The sequence below is a fragment of the Castor canadensis genome, chromosome 14 (genome assembly GCF_047511655.1).
Source record: "Castor canadensis chromosome 14, mCasCan1.hap1v2, whole genome shotgun sequence".
NCBI lineage: Eukaryota > Metazoa > Chordata > Mammalia > Rodentia > Castoridae > Castor > Castor canadensis.
The window spans coordinates 8,467,615-8,478,779 of record NC_133399.1 but is presented as its reverse complement, the minus strand read 5'-3'; the positions used below and the strand labels follow the sequence as shown (position 1 = coordinate 8,478,779).

The 11,165-nt window shown below is 43.5% G+C and overlaps 1 protein-coding gene across 3 annotated transcripts in view; it reads right to left on the bottom strand.

Moving 5' to 3' along the window:
* Positions 1–11,165, bottom strand: part of LOC109689049 (uncharacterized) — a 595,734-nt gene that overhangs the window by 131,134 nt on the left and 453,435 nt on the right. The gene's annotated exons all lie outside the window — the stretch shown is intronic.

Here is an 11,165-nt window from a genome sequence, read left to right as displayed (position 1 = left end):
CCTGCTTCTGCCTGAACTCACTGGGCTCTTCCCGCTTTCTCCTCGTGGACGTGGGTTTCCAACTGGGAATTCCAGACTCTGACCCATGGGGACGTCCTCTGACAACAGCAGAAAGGTGGCCTAGGCCAAGATAGGTCCCACTGATAGGTAACTGGTGGCCACAAGAGGAGTCAGCAGAATTATATTATTGTAATAAGTATTTAAAGGGCCAGACCCTGACATTGCAACAAGGAGAGCCAAACCAGTCTCCTCTCATTTCTCTTTTGATGCCAAGTTACAGGAACAGGGGATCAAAAGATCCCCGTTAAGATGTAGCTCAGTGGTAGAATACTTGCCTATCAGGCACAAGTAAAAAGAAATAAAGTACCCCTGAGGGAGTCAGGAGACCCTGTGTGTGACAAGGAAACCACAGTTTAGAAGAGAAGTAAGAAGTTCGGCAGCAAGCCAAGGCCAAAGCAGACTTTTATCCTCCCAGGCTCAGCATGAAAGGGAGCAACATGCAAGGCATGGAAGATGTGAGGATTTGTCTGTTCCTCATGCTCTTTCTTAGAAAAGAAAGAAAGAAAGAAACCCTTTCAAAATGTTAGCTGAATATAAGCAAAAGGAATGGAATTGCCTGCAAATATTCACAAAGAAATAGACCCCTACTGCCATTCAGAGGAACAGCAGGCCTGGGCCAGGCTCAAGTGGTAAAGAGCTGGATTCACAAGCATGAGGCCCTGAGTTCAAACCCCAACATAGCAAGAAAAAAAAAAAAGTAAACCCTGAAGGAAGAAGAATCTCATTTCTGTAGTAAACTCATTATGCATTTCTAATGCTATTCTTTTTTGGGGGGGTACTGGGATTTGAGCTCAGGGCTCCACACTTCCTAGGAAGGCCCTCTACTTAAGCTGCACCTGCATCCCCTCTTCCCCTAGCTTTTCTTTCCAAAAGGGTCTTCTGGTTTTGTCTTGAGAAACCTGGACCACAATCATCCCATTTCCATCTCCCTTGGAGCTGTGATGACAGATGTGGGCTGCACACTAGCTTATTGGTTGAGAGAGGGATTGGCCTGTGGTGGTGTTGGACTGTATCTTCCTGATCTCTGCCTCCCAAGTACCTGGGGTTGCAGAAATGAGCCACAGGGCTGGCCCTCAAATGCCCATTTTTCAATAAGGGGAGAGAGAGAGATACAGAGATAGAGAGAGAGAGACAGACACAGAGAGATAGAATGAATTTCAAAAATCATGAAGGGCCGGAAGTCATCTGAAAAGCCATGATATAATCATATCAAGAGGCTCTTTTATGCTAGACAGGCAAAATTAAATAAATTAGATTTCAAGCATTGATAAATCACACAGTAGCTGGGCACCTGTGGCTCACACCTATAATCCCTGCTACTCAGGAGGCAGAGAACAAGAGGATGGTGGTTTGAAGCCATCCCAGGCAGAAAATTCATAAGGCCTTATGTCAAAAATACCCAACACACACACACACACACAAACAGGGATGGTGGAGTGACTCAGGTGGTACAGAACCTGCCTACAAGGTGTGAAGCTCATGTGTGTTCACTAATTGTGTGTTTCCTCATCTCAGCAGGAACCTGGAAAGGACTGAGAGAAGGACAGACCCTTGGCCACCATGAGAATACTGGGCCATGTGATGTCACCCATTATTGTTGGTGATGGCACCACCAAGGGCAAAGCCCAAGAGACCTGGCCTCAGGCACAGGGGTGCAGAGGAGATAGGCCATGGCAGAACTCTTGTTTTTTTGCAGTACTGGGACTTGAACTCAGGATGTACACCTTGAGTCATTCCATCAGCCCTTTTTGTGATGGGTTTTTTTGAGATGGGGTCTCGCCAACTATTTTGCCCAGGCTGGCTTCCAGCCACGATCCTCCTGATCTCTGCCTCCTGAGTCACAGTAAAGGAGGGCCCATGTGCTGGTTCAGGTGAGGGTGGTCAGAGATCAGAGACCTGGTCGAGGAAAGTCCACAAACGTTTGCTTCTGTTTTGTTTCTACTGATCAATCGATTGAATCATTTCTGAGGAAAAAGCGTGCATTTGGGAAGTTTGTGTCTGGCCAGTGCACAGGTGTAAAAGGAAGGGGAGGGCACCATGACACCCTCCAAGTGCATGGGCAGGGACAGGAGAGCAGCTTCTCTAGAACCCAAAGCTTTGTGAGGTGGGAGCTGTGTGATCACTGCCATTTACCAGGATTCTAGCCCACAGGGTTTTGGCTGTTTTCCTTTTATTCAGTTGGTGTATTTGGGGGGTAACTGGTGTCAATAGCGGTTGTCTGACAGAAAAACACCTCCATTCTGTTATATAGAGAAAATACTTGTGATTTTGACTGTACGCTTGGAAACGGAGCACCATTTTAAAAACTGATCTGTATTTCAGATCTCCTAGCATAGTCAACCTTAAACCCTTGGATTTCCTGAGCTACAGAAGTGTCTTTGCTTGTTTAACATTTGTCTCTTTAGGTACTTTTCTGAATTTGTACTATTGAGGTGACTCAGAATGCCACCCCTCAATCATTTAAGGAAAGTGACTGGTGAACAGACAGAAAAAACATGCTGTGGCCTGGCATCTGCATTGGGGACAGTGTGGTGGCACTGAGCCTGGAAGTTGTAGGGACTGTTCTATGTCTCTCTGGTGTCAGAAATGCATTGTGGGACACCAGGTTTGTGCTGGAGAATTGGTTGGTGTTCAGTAAACAGCACACATGTGGTGTCATTAGTGAGGGCAGGACAAGGACAGGGCAGCTCAGGTCAGAACCCAGCCTGTAGGACAAAGCCTGCTGCTGCTGGGAGGAGGGAACATGGATGGGGGAGCCCTAGGTGTGGGGAGGCCCCAGAATGAAGTTTCCTGGCTGCTCAGGCTTCCTCCGTCCCTCCCTGGGAGTGAAGCCCTGGGCTGTCTCTGCACAGTGACAGTGGTGTCTAGGGTCAGACTTGTGTTCACCTTGCGAGCCTGGGTCCCTTGTGAACTGTGGGTGAAGCAGCTGCTTCCCTGAGTTCGTTTCCTTTGTAGAATCTCTCTCTGTCTCTGTTTCTGTCTCTGTCTCTGTCTCTCCCTCTCTCGCTATTTGAAAAGAGGGCATTGGAGGGTTCCACTGTGGCTCATGTCTGTAATCCCAGGTCCTCAGGGGCAGACATCAGGAAAATTAGGTACAAGGCCAGCACAGTTCATACCCTGTCTCAATCATTAAGCTGAGTGTGGTGGCACACATCTGTCACCCCTGCTCCAAGGGAGGGGTAAATAGGTCGATCGTGGTCCAGGCCTGCCAGGGCAAAACCAGAAGACCCCTTCTGTTCCTCTGAAAGGCAGTAGTGGTCTATTTCTTTATGAATTTTCCAAATAATGTTTGCAGGTGGCACGTTCCTCTGGGAGTGTAGTACCTCAGGTCTCCACTCCTTTCGATTATATTCAGTGTTTTCACGGGTGTTTTTTCAATGTTCAGCGCTAAGAAAGAGCAAGCGGAAACGGACAAATCCTCACGTCCTCCAGGCCTTGCATGTTGCTCCCTTTCATGCTGAGCCTGGGTAGTTAAAAGTCTGTTTTGGCCTTCACTTCTTGCAGACCTTCTTCGTTCTGTTCTACAATACGTTGTTTCCTTGTCACACACAGGGTCACCTGACTTCCTCGGGGACTCTATTTCTATTTATTTGTCCTTGTGCATGACAGGCAAGTGTTCTACCTCTGAGCTGCAGCCCAACAGCAGGGGTTCTTTCAAACACCATCATTTCTAAAGTACTTTGCTCCTTAGCCTCCCATAACTTAATGTATCTTTTAATGCTTGGGTAGGTAGGTTTAGCTTTTACCTCTAGGTCTTTGCTCCATATTTTATTTCCTCCTACTACTCATTCCTTCTCTCTTCATGCTTCTTCTTTTGGTGCTCAAAAAGAACTGCATCCGAACCTTTAAAAACAAAATTTCGAATAAGGTAAGCGTTCCACTTCTTTGTCTTCCATAGGGATTTCTGCTTTTCCACTTTTCTGAGCATTTAAAAAAAATAGGTTGCTTTTTCTCATTAAGTGATTTTTATCCTCCTGTCCAAAATTGCTCTGCCATGTACATTTAGGAATCTGGGCGTGTTGGTCTGGTGTGGCATTTATGTCTCTGTGTCTATGCCCGCTCCACTGGATTTTGATTACTGTGCCCGGGTGCAGGTATTTATTTGTGGATTGTGCACCTGCATTCACAAGGGACATTGGCTACATCTTCCCAGTGTCCATCTTTGCTGCCAGCTTAAATTTGGCCTCTGAGTGAATCTGAGTCTTCCCTTGTCTTTGGTTTCTGGAGGAGCTTAGTAGTAGGCTGATGTTCATTCTGCCTTAGGTGGTAGGAATTTCACAGTCCTCTGAACCAGCTGTCTGGTTGTCTTTCATTTGTGGGGGATTTTTTTCATTATTGCGTTAGTCTTGTTAGTTGTAATTCTCCTCATAGTTTGTATTTCTTTGCCACTCAGTCTCAGTAGATTCTGTTCCTGGACATTTCTCCTCCTCATTAGTACACCATTCCCAAGTAACGATAGAGACTGCTTCAGTAAGCTGTCAGACATTCACTTGTTCCTGTTGTGATCTGCTGTTATTTCACAGCTGCCGTACTGTTGTAGTGGGAAAGTATAGAGAAAAGCAGCATTCTAGTGACCCCTGGTTTGGATTCATTTTGAGGAAGCCTGTATCCCTGGGCTGGGTTTCATAAGTCCTTGTCATTTTCACCCTTGTAAAGTTTAATCAAGGAGTCAGAGAAACACTGTGTTTTCCTTTCCCCAGACACTGGACCTGTAACATCTTACTTTGTTATGCTTGGTGGTTGCACTTTCTTTTGGAGGCAGGACTTAAAAACAGAATTCACGGGGCATATTTAAAAATGACAAGACATTCTTGAGGAACACGCTTAGGCTCTAGGTTCTGGTCAAGTTCATATTACAGGAAATTGCAAGGCAGCTGGTATCCATTCCAGAACAACTGTCAGTGTGTCTTGTCCATAAACACGTTATCTCATGGGCTCAATTTTGTCCTTCTCATAGGTATGAAATGGGATCTACTTGACATTTTCTTGTCTCTTCATTACCATGTGCCTGGATCTTCCTTCACACAGGGTACTTTACCTTCTGATAAATACGTTTTGGTCATTTCCCCATTTTTTCATTTTTACTCTGTGCAGACATCCTTTTATAATTGCACGCATTGTAGATATTTCACTTCTCTGTTGTGTTTGCCACCATAATTTTAATGTTTAAATTTGTCAGACCATTTCTTTTGACTTGCTGTTTTTATTATGAGAAAATTCTCTATTTATATTGTTTGTATTTTTGACATTCCTGGGGTTTGAACTCACATTTGCTAGGCAAGTTATCTACCATGTGAACCACACCCCTGGCCCTTTTATTTTTTCAGGTAGAATCTCCCACTTTGCCCAGGTTAGTCACAAACTGCCGTCTTCCTATCTGTACTTCCCCTGTACGGTGGATTCCAGACATGTAACATGCCACCTGGCATTCATGTTTAAATTTTGTTTCTTTTTTTTTTTTGGTGGTCAGACTGGGGTTTGAACTCAGGGCTTCACGCTTGCAAAACTGGTCCTCTAGTGTAGCAGAGATGAGGATCAGAAGAGAACAGACTAGGTCTGAGTCCTGAGAAAGTAGCAGGAAGGTAGGGATGCCATCAAAAAGAGATAAAACCTGAGAAATCTGAACATGGGGAAGGTCACGTAGCCCTAGGGAAAAGTAGGCAATAAAATTAAATATAACCACATATGGATTAGACCTTGCTTTTTGCTTCTGTAACCTGCTTGCAAGGGTATATAAGGTGAGACCCCTTTGTCCTTGGGGCTCAGTACCCTGGGTCTATGCTGGCACAAAACGTTGCTTCCTGCTAATTGCCGCAAGGGACCCGTATCTCAGCTAGTGACCTCTGCAACACGAGTGCTTGAGTCACACCTCCAGTCCATTTTGTTCTCATTTTGGAGATACGGTCTGGTGCGCTACTTTTGCAGACTGGCTTCGAGCCATCATCCTCTTGCTCTCTCTCTCCTTAGTGTGCAGGATAACAGTCTGAGCCACCTGCACCTGGCTCTGTTTTAATTTTAATGCACTCATAATTCATGGGCTATCGTGTGGTCGTTCAGTACTTGCATACAATGGGAACAGAGTAGATCAGGCTACTTCCTATGTCCTAACATAGTTTCGTTTTTCTGTATTGGGTACATCCAAAATCCTCTCCGGTACATTTTAGAATATACAGTAAATTTTTTCAGTAATGGTTGCGTTATTGTGCACTTTTGATCATTTATCCTTCAACTAAATTTGGTCTGTCTCACAGTAGGTTCAAGCTTTCAAATGTTGGCTGTTCCTGTAATTGCAGAGGATGTGCTGCATGCCCCAAGCAAGCAGTTGTGACAGTGGGCTTAAAATATTGTGTCCAGGAAACTCAGTAGAGAATCAGTGCCCAGGGAACTTTTGGACACTGGTCACCAAGGCTTGCTATAGTAGTCATGTCAGAAAAGCGCAAACTTTCACAGGGAAGCAAGTGGAGAAGATACATACTGTTTGCATGAACTGTGTAGGCAGGCTAAGCTCCTCTCCTCAGCTCGATGGCTGAGGTCTGAGCCCAGAGGTTGAAGGGTGTGTTCTATGTGTCCCTGATATCAGAATTGAATTGGGGAACACCATATTGGAGATGGAGAATTGGTTGATATTCAGTAAGCACCATATATGTGGTGTCACTAGTGAGGGCAGGACAAGGACAAGGCGCCTCAGGTCAGAACCCAGCCATTAGGACAAAGTGTGCCGTTGTTGGGGAGGGAACATGGTCTTGGGAGCCCTTGGTATGGGGAGGCCCTAGAATTAAGTTTCCTCCCTGGTCAAGTTTCCCTCCGTCCTCCCTGGGAGGAACCCTGGGCTGTCTCTGCACAGTGACAGTGGCCTCTAGGCTCAGACTTGTGTTCAAACTTCTGAGCCTGGGTCCATTGTGAACTGCGGGTGAAGCAGCTGCTTCCCTGACCTTCTCCCTTGATTCCTTTGTAGAGTTTCAGTATCTCTCTCTCTCTCTCTCTCCCTCTCCCTCTCTCTGTACTGGGATTTGGACTCAAGGCCTTGAACTTGCTAGTAGGCACTGTTACCAGTTGAGCCACTCCAATATCCTTGGGCAGCTTCAAACCAAATCCTCACGTCTCTGCTTCCTGAGTACCTAGGACTACAAGAGTAACTCAACAGTGCCCAGCCAGGTTTATATTTTTATGTTGAAAATATTATTCTTACTTTTGTACCCAAATGGTAAGGGAACATAAAGTTTTTACACAGTGGTAATAAATAGGTGGTTAAATTCAGATTTAGTATGAAATTTTGATAGTAGTTGAATTTATCAGATTTTTCATGTATGTGGGTTTGGGTTTTGTTTCTTTTGCTTTGTTTTTTTGTTTTTTGAGAGTGTGTGTGGTGGTGCTGGGGTTTGAACTCTTGCTCTCACACTTGCTAGGTAAGTGCTCTAAAATTTTAGCCACTTGGATAACCCTCTTTTGTGTGGGGTATTTTCGAGATAGTGTCTGGTGAACTGTGTGACTGAGATGGCTTCAAACATTGATCCTCTTCTTCCCTGCCTCCAGAATATCTAGCGTTACAGGTGTGAACCATTGGCTCCCATTTGGATGTATATCTATTGTGTTATTTGTCAACATTCAAAATCTAATTTATTTAGTTTTGCCTACCTATTAAACAGCATGTTTGTATGATTATAACTTGCCTTTACTGGTGATCGCAGACACTACAAATTTTTTCTATGTGGCCATTCAGCTCTCTCTCCTCCCTCCCTTCCTCTATCTCTCTCTCCCTCCCTCCCTCTCTTTCTTTCCCTCCCTCCCTCTCTTGTTCTCTCTCTCTCCTCTATATGTATATTCTATAGATAGACAGATACATATTTATGCCTAGCTCCAAATTCATTGCCTCTCTGAAATGTTTGTGTAAGTATTCATACAGCTTGAATATCCACAGTACTTGTGCTTACACTTGCAGCTCATCTTAGAGGTATCATTTTATATTTGCTAGTGTTTTAAAATCTGGAAAGCAAAAGACATCCATGCATTGTGCATGATGGACCCTTGAGCTATACATAAATGTAACACAGATGCTCAACGTTTGGAAAACAGTGAATGTGGAGAGAGTATTAAGAAACCGTATGTAAGGCTGGACTCCAGTGTCTCATGCCTATAATCCTAGCTATTCAGACACAGATACAGAGGATTGTGATTCGAAGCTAGCAGGAGCAAATAGTACCTGAGACCCTATCTTGAAAAAAAATTTTAATGGGCTGGCAGAGTAACTCGAGTGGTAAGAGCGCTTGCCTACCAAGCATGAGGCCCTGAGTTCAGACCCCAGTATCACCAAAAAAAAAAAAAAAAAGCAGAGAAAAGAAACTCCATGTGACTATACCTCCTTTGATGACTTTGTCAGTGTCCCCTCCTGTTGAGTATTCAGTCCATTCACCTTCAGGTAGTCGCTACAGGATATGAAGGCTATGGTTGTCCTGACTACAGGAAAATGTAAGAGTGCTGTGAATGAATATATGTGAAATCATTTGGAAAGACACTGTAACATACTGTACTTTTGTTACAGAAGTCAAGCAGAGAGAGGCTCTGTGAACATGAAGAAGGCTGTCGATGGGGAGAAGCCTTCAGCCTGACTCATGAGAGTATGAGTAAGAAAATTCCTGGAGTAACGCCATGTGAAAGCCATGTGTGTGGAGAAGTCCTTGATGGTCACTCACCGGTAAATGTGCCCCTCAGAGATCACAATGGACACAAAACAATCGAGTACCCAGATTAGGGAGAGAATCCATGTAAATACAAGGAACAGGGAAACTTTCCCTTCTCCCCAATGCCTCGATAAAAATGAAAGCACTCGCACTGGAGGGAAAACCCTATGAACGTAAGCAATGTGATAAAGCCTTCAGATATCTCCATTGTCTTCAAATTCATAAAAGGATTCACACTAGAGACAAACACAATTAATGTAAGCAATGTGGGAAAACCTTCAGGAAATACAGTGTCCTTCAAGGCCATGAGAGAATTTACACTGGTGAGAAACCATGTGTTTCAGCTATGTGGAAAAGCCTTCACGCTACCCAAGTATCTTCAAAGACATACAAGAATTCACACTGGAGCAAAACCCTACGTATATAATCAGTGTGGCAAAGCCCTCACTGAATCTTAAAACCTTCAGACACATAAAAGATTTCACAGTGCAGAGAAACCTTATGGCTATCAGCAATGTGGGAAAGCCTTCACTTTGCCCAGTTACCTGCTATAGCACAAAGTCGTTCACATAGGAGACAAATGCTATGTATGTACGGAGTGTGGCAAGGCCTTTACTGCATCCAGTTGCCTTCAGAGACATCAAAGAATTCACAGTGCAGGGAAGCTTCATGTGTGTCAGCAGTGTGGGAAAGCCTTCATTTCCCCTTCCCTTGGAAGGCATGAAATAGTTCACAGAGGAGAAAAACCCTATGTGTGTTAGCAATGTGAAAGCCTTCAGTTCTTACAGCAGCATTGACAAACATGGAAAAGCTCACACTGAAAAGAAAGCCTGGTAATATGCTGAATGGTGCAGAAACTGTCTGGTGAGTACAAGAAACAACTTACGCTGGAGAAAAGATCTGTCTGTGTAAACAATATGGGAAACCTTAATTGACCCCAGTTCCATTTCATGCCATGATGGGTTAAAGGTGGACAGAAATGCTATGGATGTAACTTGGGATCATCCTCAATCATTCCACTTCCTTTTACACACATGGAAGGATCCACTCTGGGGAGAAACCCTAAATATTGGGTGTGAGAAGGGTTCATTCTCACCTGACATTCATAGGACTTATGTTGACAGTAGAAAGCATCTAGGAATGCCTGCAGTCATCTAAGTTGAATTCACAGATACAACAGCACACCATATGGGAAGAAGCCTCTTGAATGGAAGTCTAAGTCTTCACTTGGCCCACATGGAAGAAGAACGCACACTATATCAAAATAATGTGAATGTGAAAGATACTCCAAGTTGTCAGTTTTGTTGGGCTTGGTGGTATGTGCCTGTAGTCCCAGCACTGGGGAGCCTCAAGTGAAAGGATCTCAAATTTGAGTGTACTTTGGGCTACACTGCAACACCCTAAGACAAAGAAAACTTTTCAGTTTTACTAAATAACTTAAACGTCCCATGACTATTCAGTTGTAGTGAAATCCTATGAGCCTAAGTGATTTGAGGAGACGGGAGACAAGGGCACTTGTGTAATTTCTGCAGAATGCTCCAGAAAATACCTTATGTTAGGAAATATGATAAAAGTTATACATGCATTGTTTGTATTAGTGGCTGATTTTTAATATACACATCTTTAGGCTGTGTGTCTCTCATTCTGAATCTTGAAAGGAAACGTGGCATAATTGTGTAAGTACCATTTAGGCAATAGAGTATATGTGTTATAGGTGCTATTTATTTTAGTCACACCAGATAATAAAATTATTTTGTGCTACTAGCCTTGGCATATTCTGGATGTTTTTTACATTTTATGTATCTTTCATCTTTTTGATGGACAAAATGACATTTTGGGGTAGGATGCTGTAGGTCGTACAACTCGTGTAGAAGGCATAGGGCCCTGTGTTCTATCCCCGGCACTGAAAAAACTGTATTTTATATTTGACTTTTTGATTTTTGTTTTTAGTACCGGGCCTTCTCCTTGAGCCACTCCACAGCTCTAATTTTGGGAAGGGTTTTTCAAGATAGAGTCTTGCAAACTTTTTGCCCAGGCTGGTTTCAAACTGCCATCTTCCTCATCTCTGCCTCCTGAGTAGCTAGGATTTCAGGCATGAACCAAAGACACCCAGCTGTATTTTTTCTTTAAACATGTTTTTTGTGTGTGCTTCATACAAATTGTTTGAACTTTGTCACAACGTTCGGACTAACAAATGTTATGTTTTCATTTACTAAGAAGATAGGTGAAAAATTCCACGGTGTCCTGGACCAGATCGTTTATAATTTTGCCAAACTTTTCATTTAGTTCTGAGATTCATATTTATCATGAAGAAAAATTAGGTGTTTTCTTCCTCATGTAAATTTCGTTTTTCATGATTACATTATTAAAACTTTTATAATTGGATCCTAATTTCTGTTTCATGCCTCAGACCAAAAATGAAATCAT